The sequence below is a fragment of the Drosophila subpulchrella genome, unplaced genomic scaffold (genome assembly GCF_014743375.2).
Source record: "Drosophila subpulchrella strain 33 F10 #4 breed RU33 unplaced genomic scaffold, RU_Dsub_v1.1 Primary Assembly Seq391, whole genome shotgun sequence".
Taxonomy (NCBI): domain Eukaryota; kingdom Metazoa; phylum Arthropoda; class Insecta; order Diptera; family Drosophilidae; genus Drosophila; species Drosophila subpulchrella.
The window spans coordinates 17501-45000 of record NW_023665613.1 but is presented as its reverse complement, the minus strand read 5'-3'; the positions used below and the strand labels follow the sequence as shown (position 1 = coordinate 45000).

The 27500-nt window shown below is 33.2% G+C and overlaps 4 non-coding genes across 4 annotated transcripts in view; all 4 read right to left on the bottom strand.

Annotated features, from left to right (window-relative positions):
- Positions 1-8263: 8263 nt before the first annotated feature.
- LOC119562040 lies at positions 8264-12234 on the bottom strand. Its single transcript, XR_005221630.1, has one exon. It is a non-coding gene; the product is annotated as a large subunit ribosomal RNA (ribosomal RNA).
- Positions 12235-12635: 401 nt separating this feature from the next.
- On the bottom strand, positions 12636-12814 carry LOC119562086. The gene has a single exon (XR_005221661.1). It is a non-coding gene; the product is annotated as a 5.8S ribosomal RNA (ribosomal RNA).
- Positions 12815-13473: 659 nt separating this feature from the next.
- LOC119562100 lies at positions 13474-15468 on the bottom strand. Its single transcript, XR_005221673.1, has one exon. It is a non-coding gene; the product is annotated as a small subunit ribosomal RNA (ribosomal RNA).
- An 8389-nt stretch (positions 15469-23857) lies between these two features.
- Positions 23858-27500, bottom strand: part of LOC119562029 — a 3971-nt gene continuing 328 nt past the window's right edge. Inside the window, exon 1 of the ribosomal RNA XR_005221620.1 lies at positions 23858-27500. This exon is cut by the window's right edge and continues 328 nt beyond it. This is a non-coding gene — a ribosomal RNA (large subunit ribosomal RNA).

Genomic DNA, 27500 nt, shown 5'->3' with positions numbered 1-27500 from the left:
CTTGTTCCGCCACTAATAATAACAAGTTTTTTAATTATTGATGTTAAAAACACAATATTTTTTTTCGTAATACGTAATAATTTTCTTTATATTTGCATATTTCATTCTAAAATATCTTTTTTGTTCGACATACGTCATTATTGTATCCACACATGTACAATTTTTGTTTAACCAATATAAAATATTGAATTAAATCATTTGTATTTTGATGATAAATTTAAAATTTATCTGTATATATTCATATAAGACTCTTTGGTAATATATAATATAAAACCGAGCGCATATATGATATGTACGTTAGAAAAAATAATATATATATATATTATTTTCTTTTAATATAGGGACACCTCTTTTAATTTATCCCCGCAGGGAATTATCACATAACTCAGTATGTGATAATGGCAGACCAATATACATATATATCAAGATTATCAATACAAAATATATATCATTATTAGCCTGCCTCAATTGTAATTATTTATTTGGATTAACGATAAAGTTCGGAAACAATTTGTTATTCTATGTATAATAGAAACCTTGGCCTTTGTTTCAACATTATTATCTTTGGGCTTAAAATATTAACCGTGGAGCCAAGTCTCATATTCATAAATGAATAAAGAAACAAATTTGACGGATTAATATCTTCTCTACCGACAGACAGTATTTTGTCACGTCAATAGTAGATGGCCGGCCCATTGACCATCCTATAGTAGTTTTTGGACCCAATATCTTTAATTCGGGTATTTTCAATTGTCTTTGCCAATCAACCGTTTGGTACTCTCTCATATAATAAGAGAATACACATATAATTCCATTATATGGATATATCTTCATTATTTTATTTGCTACATCACCCTATAATAGTTTTTGAACCCGTCAACTTCAATTCGGGTATTTTCAATTGTCTTTGCCAACCATTTATATGGTATTCTCTATTATAATAAGAGAATACTAGTGTATATCCATTATATGGATATATCATCTTCATATTATTTGCTACACCACCCTATAGTAGTTTTTGAACCCATCATCTGCAATTCGGGTATTTTCAATTGTCTTTGCCAACCAACTATACGGTATTCTCTCTTATAATAAGAGAATACAAGTATATTTTCATTATATGGATATAATGCCATTTATTTTTCAATATCCATATAATTCATTTAGTTTTGTATGTACAAAACAAGTTTTCTTTATAGTATTGACAAAATCATATGTTTACGCATAACATAAGTTTTGACCAATACGAGGAGGGGCCCGCCAACGACCACCTCCCTATAGTAGTTTTTTACCCCACGCACTACTGCGTGCCTGTTTACAGTACTAGTGCCAGCTATCACTAGGTTTATATATCATGTTTCAGTGATATATGGGTAAATTCTACCATTTATTCTTATGTATATGGCATTTCTATGCCATATTTATACAATCCATTCATATCTTAATGTATATTTATTATATTATACATTATTATGCCTTATAGGTATTATACCTATAAGCCATATCCATACGATTCATTCACTAGTGCCGCCCCTCACTAGGTTTATAATTGTTATATCATTGATATACAATTTATTTCTATATATATGGCATTTATATGCCATATCCATACAATGCATTCACATTTCAATGTATATTTACTTGTTATACATTATTATGCCTTATAGGTATTATACCTATAAGCCATATCCATACGATTCACTTATATAAATATATGTATATTTTTCTATACATAATTTTTTTTTATTTTTGTATGGATTTCTATGCATATCCATAGTTTATATGGATATGCTTGGCGTTCTATATAGTATTGACAAATTCATATGCATAACATAAGTTTTGACCAATACGAGGAGGGGCCCGCCAACGACCACCTCCCTATAGTAGTTTTTTACCCCACGCACTATTGCGTGCCTGTTTACAGTACTAGTGCCAGCTATCACTAGGTTTATATATCGTGTTTCAGTGATATATGGGTAAATTCTACCATTTATTCTTATGTATATGGCATTTCTATGCCATATTTATACAATCCATTCATATCTTAATGTATATTTATTATATTATACATTATTATGCCTTATAGGTATTATACCTATAAGCCATATCCATACGATTCATTCACTAGTGCCGCCCCTCACTAGGTTTATAATTGTTATATCATTGATATACAATTTATTTCTATATATATGGCATTTATATGCCATATCCATACAATGCATTCACATTTCAATGTATATTTACTTGTTATACATTATTATGCCTTATAGGTATTATACCTATAAGCCATATCCATACGATTCACTTATATAAATATATGTATATTTTTTTCTATACATAATTTTTTTTTACTTTTGTATGGATTTCTATGCATATCCATAGTTTATATGGATATGCTTGGCGTTCTATATAGTATTGACAAATTCATATGCATAACATAAGTTTTGACCAATACGAGGAGGGGCCCGCCAACGACCACCTCCCTATAGTAGTTTTTTACCCCACGCACTATTGCGTGCCTGTTTACAGTACTAGTGCCAGCTATCACTAGGTTTATATATCGTGTTTCAGTGATATATGGGTAAATTCTACCATTTATTCTTATGTATATGGCATTTCTATGCCATATTTATACAATCCATTCATATCTTAATGTATATTTATTATATTATACATTATTATGCCTTATAGGTATTATACCTATAAGCCATATCCATACGATTCATTCACTAGTGCCGCCCCTCACTAGGTTTATAATTGTTATATCATTGATATACAATTTATTTCTATATATATGGCATTTATATGCCATATCCATACAATGCATTCACATTTCAATGTATATTTACTTGTTATACATTATTATGCCTTATAGGTATTATACCTATAAGCCATATCCATACGATTCACTTATATAAATATATGTATATTTTTCTATACATAATTTTTTTTTACTTTTGTATGGTTTTCTATGCATATCCATAGTTTATATGGATATGCTTGGCGTTCTATATAGTATTGACAAATTCATATGCATAACATAAGTTTTGACCAATACGAGGAGGGGCCCGCCAACGACCACCTCCCTATAGTAGTTTTTTACCCCACGCACTATTGCGTGCCTGTTTACAGTACTAGTGCCAGCTATCACTAGGTTTATATATCGTGTTTCAGTGATATATGGGTAAATTCTACCATTTATTCTTATGTATATGGCATTTCTATGCCATATTTATACAATCCATTCATATCTTAATGTATATTTATTATATTATACATTATTATGCCTTATAGGTATTATACCTATAAGCCATATCCATACGATTCATTCACTAGTGCCGCCCCTCACTAGGTTTATAATTGTTATATCATTGATATACAATTTATTTCTATATATATGGCATTTATATGCCATATCCATACAATGCATTCACATTTCAATGTATATTTACTTGTTATACATTATTATGCCTTATAGGTATTATACCTATAAGCCATATCCATACGATTCACTTATATAAATATATGTATATTTTTCTATACATAATTTTTTTTTACTTTTGTATGGTTTTCTATGCATATCCATAGTTTATATGGATATGCTTGGCGTTCTATATAGTATTGACAAATTCATATGCATAACATAAGTTTTGACCAATACGAGGAGGGGCCCGCCAACGACCACCTCCCTATAGTAGTTTTTTACCCCACGCACTATTGCGTGCCTGTTTACAGTACTAGTGCCAGCTATCACTAGGTTTATATATCGTGTTTCAGTGATATATGGGTAAATTCTACCATTTATTCTTATGTATATGGCATTTCTATGCCATATTTATACAATCCATTCATATCTTAATGTATATTTATTATATTATACATTATTATGCCTTATAGGTATTATACCTATAAGCCATATCCATACGATTCATTCACTAGTGCCGCCCCTCACTAGGTTTATAATTGTTATATCATTGATATACAATTTATTTCTATATATATGGCATTTATATGCCATATCCATACAATGCATTCACATTTCAATGTATATTTACTTGTTATACATTATTATGCCTTATAGGTATTATACCTATAAGCCATATCCATACGATTCACTTATATAAATATATGTATATTTTTCTATACATAATTTTTTTTTACTTTTGTATGGATTTCTATGCATATCCATAGTTTATATGGATATGCTTGGCGTTCTATATAGTATTGACAAATTCATATGCATAACATAAGTTTTGACCAATACGAGGAGGGGCCCGCCAACGACCACCTCCCTATAGTAGTTTTTTACCCCACGCACTATTGCGTGCCTGTTTACAGTACTAGTGCCAGCTATCACTAGGTTTATATATCGTGTTTCAGTGATATATGGGTAAATTCTACCATTTATTCTTATGTATATGGCATTTCTATGCCATATTTATACAATCCATTCATATCTTAATGTATATTTATTATATTATACATTATTATGCCTTATAGGTATTATACCTATAAGCCATATCCATACGATTCATTCACTAGTGCCGCCCCTCACTAGGTTTATAATTGTTATATCATTGATATACAATTTATTTCTATATATATGGCATTTATATGCCATATCCATACAATGCATTCACATTTCAATGTATATTTACTTGTTATACATTATTATGCCTTATAGGTATTATACCTATAAGCCATATCCATACGATTCACTTATATAAATATATGTATATTTTTCTATACATAATTTTTTTTTACTTTTGTATGGTTTTCTATGCATATCCATAGTTTATATGGATATGCTTGGCGTTCTATATAGTATTGACAAATTCATATGCATAACATAAGTTTTGACCAATACGAGGAGGGGCCCGCCAACGACCACCTCCCTATAGTAGTTTTTTACCCCACGCACTATTGCGTGCCTGTTTACAGTACTAGTGCCAGCTATCACTAGGTTTATATATCGTGTTTCAGTGATATATGGGTAAATTCTACCATTTATTCTTATGTATATGGCATTTCTATGCCATATTTATACAATCCATTCATATCTTAATGTATATTTATTATATTATACATTATTATGCCTTATAGGTATTATACCTATAAGCCATATCCATACGATTCATTCACTAGTGCCGCCCCTCACTAGGTTTATAATTGTTATATCATTGATATACAATTTATTTCTATATATATGGCATTTATATGCCATATCCATACAATGCATTCACATTTCAATGTATATTTACTTGTTATACATTATTATGCCTTATAGGTATTATACCTATAAGCCATATCCATACGATTCACTTATATAAATATATGTATATTTTTCTATACATAATTTTTTTTTACTTTTGTATGGTTTTCTATGCATATCCATAGTTTATATGGATATGCTTGGCGTTCTATATAGTATTGACAAATTCATATGCATAACATAAGTTTTGACCAATACGAGGAGGGGCCCGCCAACGACCACCTCCCTATAGTAGTTTTTTACCCCACGCACTATTGCGTGCCTGTTTACAGTACTAGTGCCAGCTATCACTAGGTTTATATATCGTGTTTCAGTGATATATGGGTAAATTCTACCATTTATTCTTATGTATATGGCATTTCTATGCCATATTTATACAATCCATTCATATCTTAATGTATATTTATTATATTATACATTATTATGCCTTATAGGTATTATACCTATAAGCCATATCCATACGATTCATTCACTAGTGCCGCCCCTCACTAGGTTTATAATTGTTATATCATTGATATACAATTTATTTCTATATATATGGCATTTATATGCCATATCCATACAATGCATTCACATTTCAATGTATATTTACTTGTTATACATTATTATGCCTTATAGGTATTATACCTATAAGCCATATCCATACGATTCACTTATATAAATATATGTATATTTTTCTATACATAATTTTTTTTTACTTTTGTATGGATTTCTATGCATATCCATAGTTTATATGGATATGCTTGGCGTTCTATATAGTATTGACAAATTCATATGCATAACATAAGTTTTGACCAATACGAGGAGGGGCCCGCCAACGACCACCTCCCTATAGTAGTTTTTTACCCCACGCACTATTGCGTGCCTGTTTACAGTACTAGTGCCAGCTATCACTAGGTTTATATATCGTGTTTCAGTGATATATGGGTAAATTCTACCATTTATTCTTATGTATATGGCATTTCTATGCCATATTTATACAATCCATTCATATCTTAATGTATATTTATTATATTATACATTATTATGCCTTATAGGTATTATACCTATAAGCCATATCCATACGATTCATTCACTAGTGCCGCCCCTCACTAGGTTTATAATTGTTATATCATTGATATACAATTTATTTCTATATATATGGCATTTATATGCCATATCCATACAATGCATTCACATTTCAATGTATATTTACTTGTTATACATTATTATGCCTTATAGGTATTATACCTATAAGCCATATCCATACGATTCACTTATATAAATATATGTATATTTTTCTATACATAATTTTTTTTTACTTTTGTATGGATTTCTATGCATATCCATAGTTTATATGGATATGCTTGGCGTTCTATATAGTATTGACAAATTCATATGCATAACATAAGTTTTGACCAATACGAGGAGGGGCCCGCCAACGACCACCTCCCTATAGTAGTTTTTTACCCCACGCACTATTGCGTGCATGTTTACAGTACTAGTGCCAGCTATCATTAGGTTTATATATCGTGTTTCAGTGATATATGGGTAAATTCTACCATTTATTCTTATGTATGTATATGGCATTTCTATGCCATATTTATATAATTCATTCATATCTTAATTTATATTTATTATATTATACATTATTATGCCTTATAGGTATTATACCTATAAGCCATATCCATACGATTCATATACTAGTGCAGCCCCTCACTAGGTTTATATATCTCATTTTAATTATATATTGGTAAATTCTATTATTTATTCTTGTGTATATGGCACTTATATGCCGCCATATCTATAAAAATGCATTTATATTTCAATGTATATTTTCTATATTATACATTATTATGCCTTAAAAAGTTATTATACCTACCATAAGGCGATATCCATACGATTCATTTATATAAAAGATATATGTATAATTTTCTATACATAATTTTTTTTTATGAATATATGGGTTTCCTAAGCATATCCATATAATACATTTAGTTTTATATGGATTAGATTGGTCTTCTTTATTGTATTGCCAAACTCATATTGATAAAATAAGTTTTGAACAATAAGAGGATCAGCCGCCAACCAACCAACCACTGCTACCATTGGAGGAACATATACTTACTTTTTATATGTCCTCTTACTTGAATGGTCCTCTCTTTACTTGAAAATTTCATTACCATAGGAATCTATTTATACATGGAATATGATTTCCACTACTTTTTCGCGTCACTAATAATTAATATGACGATACAGACTTGCTACCATAACATAAGTCTTGAACAATAATAGGAGCAGCCGCCAACCAACCACCAACCAACCAACCACTGCTACCATTGATAGTAATTTTATATGTCCTCTTTAGTTGAATTTCAATACCATAGGAATATTTATACATGGAATATGTTTTGCCACTACTTTTTCGCGTCACTAATAATATGACGATACAGTCTTGCTACCATAACATAAGTTTTGAACAATAAGAGGAGCAGACACACCAACCAACCAACCGCGCTGCTACCATTATATATACTTATATTTATATAAGTCCTCTTTACTTGAATGGCCTCTTTACTTGAATTTCAATACCATAGGAATATTTATTTATACATGGAATATGTTTTGCCACTACTTTTTCGCGTCACTAATAATATGACGATATAGACTTGCTACCATAACATAAGTTTTGAACAATAAGAGGAGCAGACACCAACCAACCAACCGCTGCTACCATTGAATGAACCATATATACAAACTTTTATATATGTCCTCTTTACTTGAATTTTAATACCATAGGAATATTTATACATGGAATATGTTTGCCACTTTATCATCGCGTCACTAATAAGATGACGATACATTTTGTTTGTTCAATATTTACTTATATATTGATGTTTCCAATTTAGGTCTTTTATATTTCTTCTTCCCTACCTTACACACCACAAACAAAGTGGCGTGCGATGCTGCAAGCAAGCATAATGATTATGCCCGCTTGCAACATCTTTATTATCGAATCATCAAGCAAAGGATAAGCTTCAGTGGATCGCAGTATGGCAGCTGCTCAACCACTTACAACACCTTGCCTGTTACAAAAGTCGTTTACAATTGATTCTAGGCTTTGTCATTGTATTAAATAATGCTTTTATATGTAACTAGCGCGGCATCAGGTGATCAAAGATCCTCCCAATTTACTATGTTACAAATTACATTGGCATCACATCCATTGTCGTTTATAAAGTAAATTATAAACTTTAAATGGTTTAGAAGCCATACAATGCAAATTGCCCCTTATTTATCATTGCAGTCCAGCACGGATACGACCTTAGAGGCGTTCAGGCATAATCCAACGGACGTAGCGTCATACCACTGTTCGCTCGAACAAGTATTGTGCCATTGGTCCGTACCTGCGGTTCCTCTCGTACTACGCAGGAATGCTGTCGCAACAACGTTTTGTCATTAGTAGGGTAAAACTAACCTGTCTCACGACGGTCTAAACCCAGCTCACGTTCCCTTGCATGGGTGAACAATCCAACGCTTGGTGAATTTTGCTTCACAATGATAGGAAGAGCCGACATCGAAGGATCAAAAAGCGACGTCGCTATGAACGCTTGGCCGCCACAAGCCAGTTATCCCTATGGTAACTTTTCTGACACCTCTTGTTAAAAACTCTTTAAACCAAAAGGATCGATAGGCCGAGCTTTTGCTGTCCCTGTGTGTACTGAACACCGAGATCAAGTCAGCATTTGCCCTTTTGCTCTATGTGTGGTTTCTGTCCGCACTGAGCTGGCCTTGGGACACCTCCGTTATTATTTGAGAGATGTACCGCCCCAGTCAAACTCCCTACCTGGCAATGTCCTTGAATTGGATCATACCTGAGTAATTGGAGTTATACCAAATTTTCAAATCAAAAATACATAAATGCACCGTTTTATTAAAGAATTTGTTTGCGATTATATAACAAACTCGTGATACTTTGATCAAGAAGCTTGCATCAAAACCCAATACCATAAGATATAATAAATATATCCGTATAATGGCTAGGAAATGATACACGTTCCATTTAATCAAGTAAGTAAGGAAACAATAAGAGTAGTGGTATTTCATTGGCGATACCAAACCGAAGTCTAATATCTCCCACTTATTCTACACCTCTTATGTCTCCTTACACTGCCAGATTAGAGTCAAGCTCAAAAGGGTCTTCTTTCCCCGCTAATTATTCCAAGCCCGTTCCCTTGGCTGTGGTTTCGCTAGATAGTAGATAGGGACAGTAGGAATCTCGTTAATCCATTCATGCGCGTCACTAATTAGATGACGAGGCATTTGGCTACCTTAAGAGAGTCATAGTTACTCCCGCCGTTGACCCGCGCTTACTTGAATTTCTTCACTTTGACATTCAGAGCACTGGGCAGAAATCACATTGTGTCAACACCCGCTAGGGCCATCACAATGCTTTGTTTTAATTAGACAGTCGGATTCCCCAAGTCCGTGCCAGTTCTGAATTGATTGTTAATTGATAATCGTTATAATTAATAAGAACTAATTGGTTTAACCCAATTAGTATTCTTAAAAATTTTAGCAAGAAAGTTCCACAATTGGCTACGTAACTAAACTATCCGGGGAACAAGTGACCAACATAAATGCCAGACACTCTATTTACCCAGAACGAGCACATAAACCATGTTATTGTTTCCCAATCAAGCCCGACTATCTCAATCTTCAGAGCCAATCCTTATCCCGAAGTTACGGATCTAATTTGCCGACTTCCCTTACCTACATTATTCTATCGACTAGAGACTCTTCACCTTGGAGACCAGCTGCGGATATTGGTACGGCCTGTTGAGAAGTTTGCGTGTCCCCACCATAAATTTTCAAGGTCCGAGGAGAAAATATCGACACAACAGTATATGTCATGCTCTTCTAGCCCATCTACCATATCTCTCTGCGAAAGACTTCCATGGTAGTACGGCTATAAAACAGAAAAGAAAACTCTTCCGATATCTCTCGACGGCTTCTTTATGGTCGTTCCTGTTGCCAGGATGAGCACGAGGCCCATATTTAATAACAAACGGATACTCAACAGGTTACGGAATTGGAACCGTATTCCCTTTCGTTCAAAATTATTCAAGTATATTAATTAGCTTGATTTATATAATATAATTATATTTGTATGGCATTTGTGTTTTACTTGAAAATTTTCGGCTTTCGCCTTGAACTTAGGACCGACTAACTCGTGATCAACCACTGTTCACACGAAACCCTTCTCCACTTCAGTCCTCCAAGGTCTCATTCGATTATTTGCTACTACCACCAAGATCTGTACCAATGGCAGCTCCATGCAGGCTTACGCCAAACACTTCTACGCATACCATTGTACCTTCCTACTCACTAAAGTTTCAAAATTTATATCACAAGTAATATAAATCATCTACTTTAGCGGTAATGTATAGGTATACAACTTAAGCGCCATCCATTTTAAGGGCTAGTTGCTTCGGCAGGTGAGTTGTTACACACTCCTTAGCGGATTTCGACTTCCATGATCACCGTCCTGCTGTTTTAAGCAACCAACGCCTTTCATGGTATCTGCATGAGTTGTTAATTTGGGCACCGTAACATTACGTTTGGTTCATCCCACAGCGCCAGTTCTGCTTACCAAAAGTGGCCCACTGGGCACATTATATCATAACCTTGAACTTCATATCAAGAAAGTTAAGGTTCTTACCCATTTAAAGTTTGAGAATAGGTTAAGATCGTTTCGACCCTAAGGCCTCTAATCATTCGCTTTACCAGATAAGATTATTTTATATAACATTAAAATGCACCAGCTATCCTGAGGGAAACTTCGGAAGGAACCAGCTACTAGATGGTTCGATTGGTCTTTCGCCCCTATACTCAATTCTGACAATCGATTTGCACGTCAGAACTGTTTCGGTCTTCCATCAGGGTTTCCCCTGACTTCAACCTGATCAAGTATAGTTCACCATCTTTCGGGTCACAGCATATATGCTCAAGGTACGTTCCAGTTAGAGGCATAAATAATATAAATATCATTATACATAACTATATAGAACGCCCCGGGATTGTGTTAATTAGCTATAAATAGTTAAAAAACTAATCCCATTATTAGTCAAGTTAATTACGCTATTAGGTTTATATCCCAATAACTTGCACATATGTTAGACTCCTTGGTCCGTGTTTCAAGACGGGTCCCGAAGGTATCCTGAATCTTTCGCATTGTTAATCATACAAGTGCATATAATAAACACAAAAATCAATGATAATTATGCCATTATATAATTCCGAAAAATTAACGCACTGTATTCATATAAATCTATCAGCACTTTATCAAATTAATAACATTTATTCTGTGTTAAAATGCAAGCAAATTAATTTGAATAAACTATAAGTTATATTTTATGATAAATTTTGTATGCTAATAGATTACAATGTCCTTATATGGAAAAAATGCACACTATTATCATAATATTGTTTAAATATTACAATTTTAATGATGAATTTTCCATAACGGATATTCAGGTTCATCGGGCTTAACCTCTAAGCAGTTTCACGTACTGTTTAACTCTCTATTCAGAGTTCTTTTCAACTTTCCCTCACGGTACTTGTTTACTATCGGTCTCATGGTTATATTTAGTTTTAGATGGAGTTTACCACCCACTTAGTGCTGCACTATCAAGCAACACGACTCTTTGGAAACATCATCTAGTAATCATTAACGTTATACGGGCCTGGCACCCTCTATGGGTAAATGGCCTCATTTAAGAAGGACTTAAATCGTTAATTTCTCATACTAGAATATTGACGCTCCATACACTGCATCTCACATTTGCCATATAGACAAAGTGACTTAGTGCTGAACTGATTTCTTTTCGCTCGCCGCTACTAAGAAAATCCTGGTTAGTTTCTTTTCCTCCCCTAATTAATATGCTTAAATTCAGGGGGTAGTCCCATATGAGTTGAGGTTGTGTATAACTTTTTTTGCAATTAATTCTTTATATATAATGATAAAACATTTTATTAAATTCGTTATATATTTTATATATTTGTATGGCATTTGTTTGGTCTAACGAATCAACGAAGAATAATAATATTGTCAACGGCTTTCTATTTACTAATCTTTAATAAGAGACAATTCTAGATAAATTTTTTATGCTAGACATTTCTCAGTATTATTTGATTGAAAAAGAAAATATTTCTCTTCGTTTTTCACATTCAAATTATTTACTAATGTGAGATAATGTTTTTCATATATTTGTTAATATTATGAATAATATAATAATTAAATTATTATTATCCAATAATATACCATATGCTTATAAAATTTCATTATAAAATTTATATAAACAACTTAATTAGCATAGTCTTACAACCCTCAACCATATGTAGTCCAAGCAGCACTATAAAATTAATTAAAGTACATAACAGCATGGACTGCGATATGCGTTCAAAATGTCGATGTTCATGTGTCCTGCAGTTCACACGATGACGCACAGTTTGCTGCGTTCTTCATCGACCCATGAGCCGAGTGATCCACCGCTTAGAGTTTTATATATTGGTTTGGTAATTTTGTCATATATGTTTTTATTGAAAGAAATTAAAAATACACCATTTTACTGGCATATATCAATTCCTTCAATAAATTGATTTTTATACCTAAAACGAATGCTGCGAAATGTCTTAGTTTCATATAACCAATAATATATCAAGTATTTTTTAAATGGCATTTACGGTATTAATACTTTTTTTTAGCGATATATATTGAAATTTATATAAAACATTAACCTGTAATAATCAGGTACAACATTGTACATTTTAGGTTGTTGCATTATCCAATGTATGCGCATAACTGAGATGAACAATACATATCGCAACGCGTGTATATTATGGTCCATATACACACAGTGTTTTATTAATTAATTGCATTTAATATACAATATAATAATAATATTAAATAAATTTAATAATTTCGATTTGCTTGTTCGAATTTGTTATTTGTTTGCTTTTGCTTATTTATTTATCTCTTATTTAATGCAATAATATATTTATTATTACAATTATTATTTCGATTTGCTTGTTCGAAATTTTATATTTGATCTATAAAAGATCATATTTTTGGCAATTTATATTTTATTTGTATTACTATAATATATTATATTATTATAATAAAAACAAATTTTTTTATTAACGGTAAGGATATTAAACAATAATGATCCTTCCGCAGGTTCACCTACGGAAACCTTGTTACGACTTTTACTTCCTCTAAATAATCAAGTTCGGTCAACTTTTGCGAAACAACCGTAACACACAAGGCGTCACAGTGATCACGTCCGGAGACCTCACTAAATAATTCAATCGGTAGTAGCGACGGGCGGTGTGTACAAAGGGCAGGGACGTAATCAATGCGAGTTAATGACTCACACTTACTGGGAATTCCAAGTTCATGTGAACAGTTTCAGTTCACAATCCCAAGCATGAAAGTGGTTCAGCGGTTTACCCGGACCTCTCGGTCTAGGAAATACACGTTGATACTTTCATTGTAGCGCGCGTGCAGCCCAGGACATCTAAGGGCATCACAGACCTGTTATTGCTCAATCTCATTATTGCTAGACGCAATTTGTCCATTTAAGAAGCTAGTGTCCTTATAATGGGACAAACCAACAGGTACGGCTCCACTTATATAAACACATTCAAACACAATAAACATTTTACTGCCACCATGAATGAAGGCTATATAAGCTTCAACACCATAATCCTGAAGATATCTATTTAATATATTTGAGTCTCGTTCGTTATCGGAATTAACCAGACAAATCACTCCACGAACTAAGAACGGCCATGCACCACCACCCATAGATTCGAGAAAGAGCTATCAATCTGTCTTACACACTTATGTTCGGACCTGGTAAGTTTTCCCGTGTTGAGTCAAATTAAGCCGCAGGCTCCACTCCTGGTGGTGCCCTTCCGTCAATTCCTTTAAGTTTCAGCTTTGCAACCATACTTCCCCCGGAGCCCAAAAGCTTTGGTTTCCCGGGAAGCGACTGAGAGAGCCATAAAAGTAGCTACACCCAATTGCTAGCTGGCATCGTTTATGGTTAGAACTAGGGCGGTATCTGATCGCCTTCGAACCTCTAACTTTCGTTCTTGATTAATGAAAACATCTTTGGCAAATGCTTTCGCTTAAGTTAGTCTTACGACGGTCCAAGAATTTCACCTCTCGCGTCGTAATACTAATGCCCCCAAACTGCTTCTATTAATCATTACCTCTTGATCTGAAAACCAATGAAAGCAGAACAGAGGTCTTATTTCATTATCCCATGCACAGAATATTCAGGCATTTGAAGCCTGCTTTAAGCACTCTAATTTGTTCAAAGTAATTGTACCGGCCCACAATAACACTCGTTTAAGAGCACTAATGCAGGTTTTTAAATAGGAGGAACATATGAAAAAATACAAGTATCTAAGCACATGTAAGAACTCCACCGGTAATACGCTTACATACATAAAGGTATAGTACTAACCACAATTGTAAGTTGTACTACCCGTATGAAGCACAAGTTCAACTACGAACGTTTTAACCGCAACAACTTTAATATACGCTATTGGAGCTGGAATTACCGCGGCTGCTGGCACCAGACTTGCCCTCCAATTGGTCCTTGTTAAAGGATTTAAAGTGTACTCATTCCAATTACAGGGCCTCGGATATGAGTCCTGTATTGTTATTTTTCGTCACTACCTCCCCGAGCTGGGAGTGGGTAATTTACGCGCCTGCTGCCTTCCTTAGATGTGGTAGCCGTTTCTCAGGCTCCCTCTCCGGAATCGAACCCTGATTCCCCGTTACCCGTTGCAACCATGGTAGTCCTAGATACTACCATCAAAAGTTGATAGGGCAGACATTTGAAAGATCTGTCGTCGGTACAAGACCATACGATCTGCATGTTATCTAGAGTTCAACCAATATAACGATCTTGCGATCGCTTGGTTTTAGCCTAATAAAAGCACATGTCCCATAAGGTTCATGTTTTAATTGCATGTATTAGCTCTAGAATTACCACAGTTATCCAAGTAACTGTTAACGATCTAAGGAACCATAACTGATATAATGAGCCTTTTGCGGTTTCACTTTTAATTCGTGTGTACTTAGACATGCATGGCTTAATCTTTGAGACAAGCATATAACTACTGGCAGGATCAACCAGAATAATGTTTTTATTCATATTTCATTCATATTTTTGAATAGAAATTAGCAATATAAATTTTATAGATTGTTTTCTATCGAATACGGCCATTTTTATATAGCATTCGTATACGTTTGTTGTTTTCACAATATATACTTGTTCCGCCACTAATAATAACAAGTTTTTTAATTATTGATGTTAAAAACACAATATTTTTTTTCGTAATACGTAATAATTTTCTTTATATTTGCATATTTCATTCTAAAATATCTTTTTTGTTCGACATACGTCATTATTGTATCCACACATGTACAATTTTTGTTTAACCAATATAAAATATTGAATTAAATCATTTGTATTTTGATGATAAATTTAAAATTTATCTGTATATATTCATATAAGACTCTTTGGTAATATATAATATAAAACCGAGCGCATATATGATATGTACGTTAGAAAAAATAATATATATATATATTATTTTCTTTTAATATAGGGACACCTCTTTTAATTTATCCCCGCAGGGAATTATCACATAACTCAGTATGTGATAATGGCAGACCAATATACATATATATCAAGATTATCAATACAAAATATATATCATTATTAGCCTGCCTCAATTGTAATTATTTATTTGGATTAACGATAAAGTTCGGAAACAATTTGTTATTCTATGTATAATAGAAACCTTGGCCTTTGTTTCAACATTATTATCTTTGGGCTTAAAATATTAACCGTGGAGCCAAGTCTCATATTCATAAATGAATAAAGAAACAAATTTGACGGATTAATATCTTCTCTACCGACAGACAGTATTTTGTCACGTCAATAGTAGATGGCCGGCCCATTGACCATCCTATAGTAGTTTTTGGACCCAATATCTTTAATTCGGGTATTTTCAATTGTCTTTGCCAATCAACCGTTTGGTACTCTCTCATATAATAAGAGAATACACATATAATTCCATTATATGGATATATCTTCATTATTTTATTTGCTACATCACCCTATAATAGTTTTTGAACCCGTCAACTTCAATTCGGGTATTTTCAATTGTCTTTGCCAACCATTTATATGGTATTCTCTATTATAATAAGAGAATACTAGTGTATATCCATTATATGGATATATCATCTTCATATTATTTGCTACACCACCCTATAGTAGTTTTTGAACCCATCATCTGCAATTCGGGTATTTTCAATTGTCTTTGCCAACCAACTATACGGTATTCTCTCTTATAATAAGAGAATACAAGTATATTTTCATTATATGGATATAATGCCATTTATTTTTCAATATCCATATAATTCATTTAGTTTTGTATGTACAAAACAAGTTTTCTTTATAGTATTGACAAAATCATATGTTTACGCATAACATAAGTTTTGACCAATACGAGGAGGGGCCCGCCAACGACCACCTCCCTATAGTAGTTTTTTACCCCACGCACTACTGCGTGCCTGTTTACAGTACTAGTGCCAGCTATCACTAGGTTTATATATCATGTTTCAGTGATATATGGGTAAATTCTACCATTTATTCTTATGTATATGGCATTTCTATGCCATATTTATACAATCCATTCATATCTTAATGTATATTTATTATATTATACATTATTATGCCTTATAGGTATTATACCTATAAGCCATATCCATACGATTCATTCACTAGTGCCGCCCCTCACTAGGTTTATAATTGTTATATCATTGATATACAATTTATTTCTATATATATGGCATTTATATGCCATATCCATACAATGCATTCACATTTCAATGTATATTTACTTGTTATACATTATTATGCCTTATAGGTATTATACCTATAAGCCATATCCATACGATTCACTTATATAAATATATGTATATTTTTCTATACATAATTTTTTTTTACTTTTGTATGGATTTCTATGCATATCCATAGTTTATATGGATATGCTTGGCGTTCTATATAGTATTGACAAATTCATATGCATAACATAAGTTTTGACCAATACGAGGAGGGGCCCGCCAACGACCACCTCCCTATAGTAGTTTTTTACCCCACGCACTATTGCGTGCCTGTTTACAGTACTAGTGCCAGCTATCACTAGGTTTATATATCGTGTTTCAGTGATATATGGGTAAATTCTACCATTTATTCTTATGTATATGGCATTTCTATGCCATATTTATACAATCCATTCATATCTTAATGTATATTTATTATATTATACATTATTATGCCTTATAGGTATTATACCTATAAGCCATATCCATACGATTCATTCACTAGTGCCGCCCCTCACTAGGTTTATAATTGTTATATCATTGATATACAATTTATTTCTATATATATGGCATTTATATGCCATATCCATACAATGCATTCACATTTCAATGTATATTTACTTGTTATACATTATTATGCCTTATAGGTATTATACCTATAAGCCATATCCATACGATTCACTTATATAAATATATGTATATTTTTCTATACATAATTTTTTTTTACTTTTGTATGGATTTCTATGCATATCCATAGTTTATATGGATATGCTTGGCGTTCTATATAGTATTGACAAATTCATATGCATAACATAAGTTTTGACCAATACGAGGAGGGGCCCGCCAACGACCACCTCCCTATAGTAGTTTTTTACCCCACGCACTATTGCGTGCCTGTTTACAGTACTAGTGCCAGCTATCACTAGGTTTATATATCGTGTTTCAGTGATATATGGGTAAATTCTACCATTTATTCTTATGTATATGGCATTTCTATGCCATATTTATACAATCCATTCATATCTTAATGTATATTTATTATATTATACATTATTATGCCTTATAGGTATTATACCTATAAGCCATATCCATACGATTCATTCACTAGTGCCGCCCCTCACTAGGTTTATAATTGTTATATCATTGATATACAATTTATTTCTATATATATGGCATTTATATGCCATATCCATACAATGCATTCACATTTCAATGTATATTTACTTGTTATACATTATTATGCCTTATAGGTATTATACCTATAAGCCATATCCATACGATTCACTTATATAAATATATGTATATTTTTCTATACATAATTTTTTTTTACTTTTGTATGGTTTTCTATGCATATCCATAGTTTATATGGATATGCTTGGCGTTCTATATAGTATTGACAAATTCATATGCATAACATAAGTTTTGACCAATACGAGGAGGGGCCCGCCAACGACCACCTCCCTATAGTAGTTTTTTACCCCACGCACTATTGCGTGCCTGTTTACAGTACTAGTGCCAGCTATCACTAGGTTTATATATCGTGTTTCAGTGATATATGGGTAAATTCTACCATTTATTCTTATGTATATGGCATTTCTATGCCATATTTATACAATCCATTCATATCTTAATGTATATTTATTATATTATACATTATTATGCCTTATAGGTATTATACCTATAAGCCATATCCATACGATTCATTCACTAGTGCCGCCCCTCACTAGGTTTATAATTGTTATATCATTGATATACAATTTATTTCTATATATATGGCATTTATATGCCATATCCATACAATGCATTCACATTTCAATGTATATTTACTTGTTATACATTATTATGCCTTATAGGTATTATACCTATAAGCCATATCCATACGATTCACTTATATAAATATATGTATATTTTTCTATACATAATTTTTTTTTACTTTTGTATGGTTTTCTATGCATATCCATAGTTTATATGGATATGCTTGGCGTTCTATATAGTATTGACAAATTCATATGCATAACATAAGTTTTGACCAATACGAGGAGGGGCCCGCCAACGACCACCTCCCTATAGTAGTTTTTTACCCCACGCACTATTGCGTGCCTGTTTACAGTACTAGTGCCAGCTATCACTAGGTTTATATATCGTGTTTCAGTGATATATGGGTAAATTCTACCATTTATTCTTATGTATATGGCATTTCTATGCCATATTTATACAATCCATTCATATCTTAATGTATATTTATTATATTATACATTATTATGCCTTATAGGTATTATACCTATAAGCCATATCCATACGATTCATTCACTAGTGCCGCCCCTCACTAGGTTTATAATTGTTATATCATTGATATACAATTTATTTCTATATATATGGCATTTATATGCCATATCCATACAATGCATTCACATTTCAATGTATATTTACTTGTTATACATTATTATGCCTTATAGGTATTATACCTATAAGCCATATCCATACGATTCACTTATATAAATATATGTATATTTTTCTATACATAATTTTTTTTACTTTTGTATGGATTTCTATGCATATCCATAGTTTATATGGATATGCTTGGCGTTCTATATAGTATTGACAAATTCATATGCATAACATAAGTTTTGACCAATACGAGGAGGGGCCCGCCAACGACCACCTCCCTATAGTAGTTTTTTACCCCACGCACTATTGCGTGCCTGTTTACAGTACTAGTGCCAGCTATCACTAGGTTTATATATCGTGTTTCAGTGATATATGGGTAAATTCTACCATTTATTCTTATGTATATGGCATTTCTATGCCATATTTATACAATCCATTCATATCTTAATGTATATTTATTATATTATACATTATTATGCCTTATAGGTATTATACCTATAAGCCATATCCATACGATTCATTCACTAGTGCCGCCCCTCACTAGGTTTATAATTGTTATATCATTGATATACAATTTATTTCTATATATATGGCATTTATATGCCATATCCATACAATGCATTCACATTTCAATGTATATTTACTTGTTATACATTATTATGCCTTATAGGTATTATACCTATAAGCCATATCCATACGATTCACTTATATAAATATATGTATATTTTTCTATACATAATTTTTTTTTACTTTTGTATGGATTTCTATGCATATCCATAGTTTATATGGATATGCTTGGCGTTCTATATAGTATTGACAAATTCATATGCATAACATAAGTTTTGACCAATACGAGGAGGGGCCCGCCAACGACCACCTCCCTATAGTAGTTTTTTACCCCACGCACTATTGCGTGCCTGTTTACAGTACTAGTGCCAGCTATCACTAGGTTTATATATCGTGTTTCAGTGATATATGGGTAAATTCTACCATTTATTCTTATGTATATGGCATTTCTATGCCATATTTATACAATCCATTCATATCTTAATGTATATTTATTATATTATACATTATTATGCCTTATAGGTATTATACCTATAAGCCATATCCATACGATTCATTCACTAGTGCCGCCCCTCACTAGGTTTATAATTGTTATATCATTGATATACAATTTATTTCTATATATATGGCATTTATATGCCATATCCATACAATGCATTCACATTTCAATGTATATTTACTTGTTATACATTATTATGCCTTATAGGTATTATACCTATAAGCCATATCCATACGATTCACTTATATAAATATATGTATATTTTTCTATACATAATTTTTTTTTACTTTTGTATGGTTTTCTATGCATATCCATAGTTTATATGGATATGCTTGGCGTTCTATATAGTATTGACAAATTCATATGCATAACATAAGTTTTGACCAATACGAGGAGGGGCCCGCCAACGACCACCTCCCTATAGTAGTTTTTTACCCCACGCACTATTGCGTGCCTGTTTACAGTACTAGTGCCAGCTATCACTAGGTTTATATATCGTGTTTCAGTGATATATGGGTAAATTCTACCATTTATTCTTATGTATATGGCATTTCTATGCCATATTTATACAATCCATTCATATCTTAATGTATATTTATTATATTATACATTATTATGCCTTATAGGTATTATACCTATAAGCCATATCCATACGATTCATTCACTAGTGCCGCCCCTCACTAGGTTTATAATTGTTATATCATTGATATACAATTTATTTCTATATATATGGCATTTATATGCCATATCCATACAATGCATTCACATTTCAATGTATATTTACTTGTTATACATTATTATGCCTTATAGGTATTATACCTATAAGCCATATCCATACGATTCACTTATATAAATATATGTATATTTTTCTATACATATTTTTTTTTACTTTTGTATGGATTTCTATGCATATCCATAGTTTATATGGATATGCTTGGCGTTCTATATAGTATTGACAAATTCATATGCATAACATAAGTTTTGACCAATACGAGGAGGGGCCCGCCAACGACCACCTCCCTATAGTAGTTTTTTACCCCACGCACTATTGCGTGCCTGTTTACAGTACTAGTGCCAGCTATCACTAGGTTTATATATCGTGTTTCAGTGATATATGGGTAAATTCTACCATTTATTCTTATGTATATGGCATTTCTATGCCATATTTATACAATCCATTCATATCTTAATGTATATTTATTATATTATACATTATTATGCCTTATAGGTATTATACCTATAAGCCATATCCATACGATTCATTCACTAGTGCCGCCCCTCACTAGGTTTATAATTGTTATATCATTGATATACAATTTATTTCTATATATATGGCATTTATATGCCATATCCATACAATGCATTCACATTTCAATGTATATTTACTTGTTATACATTATTATGCCTTATAGGTATTATACCTATAAGCCATATCCATACGATTCACTTATATAAATATATGTATATTTTTCTATACATAATTTTTTTTACTTTTGTATGGATTTCTATGCATATCCATAGTTTATATGGATATGCTTGGCGTTCTATATAGTATTGACAAATTCATATGCATAACATAAGTTTTGACCAATACGAGGAGGGGCCCGCCAACGACCACCTCCCTATAGTAGTTTTTTACCCCACGCACTATTGCGTGCATGTTTACAGTACTAGTGCCAGCTATCATTAGGTTTATATATCGTGTTTCAGTGATATATGGGTAAATTCTACCATTTATTCTTATGTATGTATATGGCATTTCTATGCCATATTTATATAATTCATTCATATCTTAATTTATATTTATTATATTATACATTATTATGCCTTATAGGTATTATACCTATAAGCCATATCCATACGATTCATATACTAGTGCAGCCCCTCACTAGGTTTATATATCTCATTTTAATTATATATTGGTAAATTCTATTATTTATTCTTGTGTATATGGCACTTATATGCCGCCATATCTATAAAAATGCATTTATATTTCAATGTATATTTTCTATATTATACATTATTATGCCTTAAAAAGTTATTATACCTACCATAAGGCGATATCCATACGATTCATTTATATAAAAGATATATGTATAATTTTCTATACATAATTTTTTTTTATGAATATATGGGTTTCCTAAGCATATCCATATAATACATTTAGTTTTATATGGATTAGATTGGTCTTCTTTATTGTATTGCCAAACTCATATTGATAAAATAAGTTTTGAACAATAAGAGGATCAGCCGCCAACCAACCAACCACTGCTACCATTGGAGGAACATATACTTACTTTTTATATGTCCTCTTACTTGAATGGTCCTCTCTTTACTTGAAAATTTCATTACCATAGGAATCTATTTATACATGGAATATGATTTCCACTACTTTTTCGCGTCACTAATAATTAATATGACGATACAGACTTGCTACCATAACATAAGTCTTGAACAATAATAGGAGCAGCCGCCAACCAACCACCAACCAACCAACCACTGCTACCATTGATAGTAATTTTATATGTCCTCTTTAGTTGAATTTCAATACCATAGGAATATTTATACATGGAATATGTTTTGCCACTACTTTTTCGCGTCACTAATAATATGACGATACAGTCTTGCTACCATAACATAAGTTTTGAACAATAAGAGGAGCAGACACACCAACCAACCAACCGCGCTGCTACCATTATATATACTTATATTTATATAAGTCCTCTTTACTTGAATGGCCTCTTTACTTGAATTTCAATACCATAGGAATATTTATTTATACATGGAATATGTTTTGCCACTACTTTTTCGCGTCACTAATAATATGACGATATAGACTTGCTACCATAACATAAGTTTTGAACAATAAGAGGAGCAGACACCAACCAACCAACCGCTGCTACCATTGAATGAACCATATATACAAACTTTTATATATGTCCTCTTTACTTGAATTTTAATACCATAGGAATATTTATACATGGAATATGTTTGCCACTTTATCATCGCGTCACTAATAAGATGACGATACATTTTGTTTGTTCAATATTTACTTATATATTGATGTTTCCAATTTAGGTCTTTTATATTTCTTCTTCCCTACCTTACACACCACAAACAAAGTGGCGTGCGATGCTGCAAGCAAGCATAATGATTATGCCCGCTTGCAACATCTTTATTATCGAATCATCAAGCAAAGGATAAGCTTCAGTGGATCGCAGTATGGCAGCTGCTCAACCACTTACAACACCTTGCCTGTTACAAAAGTCGTTTACAATTGATTCTAGGCTTTGTCATTGTATTAAATAATGCTTTTATATGTAACTAGCGCGGCATCAGGTGATCAAAGATCCTCCCAATTTACTATGTTACAAATTACATTGGCATCACATCCATTGTCGTTTATAAAGTAAATTATAAACTTTAAATGGTTTAGAAGCCATACAATGCAAATTGCCCCTTATTTATCATTGCAGTCCAGCACGGATACGACCTTAGAGGCGTTCAGGCATAATCCAACGGACGTAGCGTCATACCACTGTTCGCTCGAACAAGTATTGTGCCATTGGTCCGTACCTGCGGTTCCTCTCGTACTACGCAGGAATGCTGTCGCAACAACGTTTTGTCATTAGTAGGGTAAAACTAACCTGTCTCACGACGGTCTAAACCCAGCTCACGTTCCCTTGCATGGGTGAACAATCCAACGCTTGGTGAATTTTGCTTCACAATGATAGGAAGAGCCGACATCGAAGGATCAAAAAGCGACGTCGCTATGAACGCTTGGCCGCCACAAGCCAGTTATCCCTATGGTAACTTTTCTGACACCTCTTGTTAAAAACTCTTTAAACCAAAAGGATCGATAGGCCGAGCTTTTGCTGTCCCTGTGTGTACTGAACACCGAGATCAAGTCAGCATTTGCCCTTTTGCTCTATGTGTGGTTTCTGTCCGCACTGAGCTGGCCTTGGGACACCTCCGTTATTATTTGAGAGATGTACCGCCCCAGTCAAACTCCCTACCTGGCAATGTCCTTGAATTGGATCATACCTGAGTAATTGGAGTTATACCAAATTTTCAAATCAAAAATACATAAATGCACCGTTTTATTAAAGAATTTGTTTGCGATTATATAACAAACTCGTGATACTTTGATCAAGAAGCTTGCATCAAAACCCAATACCATAAGATATAATAAATATATCCGTATAATGGCTAGGAAATGATACACGTTCCATTTAATCAAGTAAGTAAGGAAACAATAAGAGTAGTGGTATTTCATTGGCGATACCAAACCGAAGTCTAATATCTCCCACTTATTCTACACCTCTTATGTCTCCTTACACTGCCAGATTAGAGTCAAGCTCAAAAGGGTCTTCTTTCCCCGCTAATTATTCCAAGCCCGTTCCCTTGGCTGTGGTTTCGCTAGATAGTAGATAGGGACAGTAGGAATCTCGTTAATCCATTCATGCGCGTCACTAATTAGATGACGAGGCATTTGGCTACCTTAAGAGAGTCATAGTTACTCCCGCCGTTGACCCGCGCTTACTTGAATTTCTTCACTTTGACATTCAGAGCACTGGGCAGAAATCACATTGTGTCAACACCCGCTAGGGCCATCACAATGCTTTGTTTTAATTAGACAGTCGGATTCCCCAAGTCCGTGCCAGTTCTGAATTGATTGTTAATTGATAATCGTTATAATTAATAAGAACTAATTGGTTTAACCCAATTAGTATTCTTAAAAATTTTAGCAAGAAAGTTCCACAATTGGCTACGTAACTAAACTATCCGGGGAACAAGTGACCAACATAAATGCCAGACACTCTATTTACCCAGAACGAGCACATAAACCATGTTATTGTTTCCCAATCAAGCCCGACTATCTCAATCTTCAGAGCCAATCCTTATCCCGAAGTTACGGATCTAATTTGCCGACTTCCCTTACCTACATTATTCTATCGACTAGAGACTCTTCACCTTGGAGACCAGCTGCGGATATTGGTACGGCCTGTTGAGAAGTTTGCGTGTCCCCACCATAAATTTTCAAGGTCCGAGGAGAAAATATCGACACAACAGTATATGTCATGCTCTTCTAGCCCATCTACCATATCTCTCTGCGAAAGACTTCCATGGTAGTACGGCTATAAAACAGAAAAGAAAACTCTTCCGATATCTCTCGACGGCTTCTTTATGGTCGTTCCTGTTGCCAGGATGAGCACGAGGCCCATATTTAATAACAAACGGATACTCAACAGGTTACGGAATTGGAACCGTATTCCCTTTCGTTCAAAATTATTCAAGTATATTAATTAGCTTGATTTATATAATATAATTATATTTGTATGGCATTTGTGTTTTACTTGAAAATTTTCGGCTTTCGCCTTGAACTTAGGACCGACTAACTCGTGATCAACCACTGTTCACACGAAACCCTTCTCCACTTCAGTCCTCCAAGGTCTCATTCGATTATTTGCTACTACCACCAAGATCTGTACCAATGGCAGCTCCATGCAGGCTTACGCCAAACACTTCTACGCATACCATTGTACCTTCCTACTCACTAAAGTTTCAAAATTTATATCACAAGTAATATAAATCATCTACTTTAGCGGTAATGTATAGGTATACAACTTAAGCGCCATCCATTTTAAGGGCTAGTTGCTTCGGCAGGTGAGTTGTTACACACTCCTTAGCGGATTTCGACTTCCATGATCACCGTCCTGCTGTTTTAAGCAACCAACGCCTTTCATGGTATCTGCATGAGTTGTTAATTTGGGCACCGTAACATTACGTTTGGTTCATCCCACAGCGCCAGTTCTGCTTACCAAAAGTGGCCCACTGGGCACATTATATCATAACCTTGAACTTCATATCAAGAAAGTTAAGGTTCTTACCCATTTAAAGTTTGAGAATAGGTTAAGATCGTTTCGACCCTAAGGCCTCTAATCATTCGCTTTACCAGATAAGATTATTTTATATAACATTAAAATGCACCAGCTATCCTGAGGGAAACTTCGGAAGGAACCAGCTACTAGATGGTTCGATTGGTCTTTCGCCCCTATACTCAATTCTGACAATCGATTTGCACGTCAGAACTGTTTCGGTCTTCCATCAGGGTTTCCCCTGACTTCAACCTGATCAAGTATAGTTCACCATCTTTCGGGTCACAGCATATATGCTCAAGGTACGTTCCAGTTAGAGGCATAAATAATATAAATATCATTATACATAACTATATAGAACGCCCCGGGATTGTGTTAATTAGCTATAAATAGTTAAAAAACTAATCCCATTATTAGTCAAGTTAATTACGCTATTAGGTTTATATCCCAATAACTTGCACATATGTTAGACTCCTTGGTCCGTGTTTCAAGACGGGTCCCGAAGGTATCCTGAATCTTTCGCATTGTTAATCATACAAGTGCATATAATAAACACAAAAATCAATGATAATTATGCCATTATATAATTCCGAAAAATTAACGCACTGTATTCATATAAATCTATCAGCACTTTATCAAATTAATAACATTTATTCTGTGTTAAAATGCAAGCAAATTAATTTGAATAAACTATAAGTTATATTTTATGATAAATTTTGTATGCTAATAGATTACAATGTCCTTATATGGAAAAAATGCACACTATTATCATAATATTGTTTAAATATTACAATTTTAATGATGAATTTTCCATAACGGATATTCAGGTTCATCGGGCTTAACCTCTAAGCAGTTTCACGTACTGTTTAACTCTCTATTCAGAGTTCTTTTCAACTTTCCCTCACGGTACTTGTTTACTATCGGTCTCATGGTTATATTTAGTTT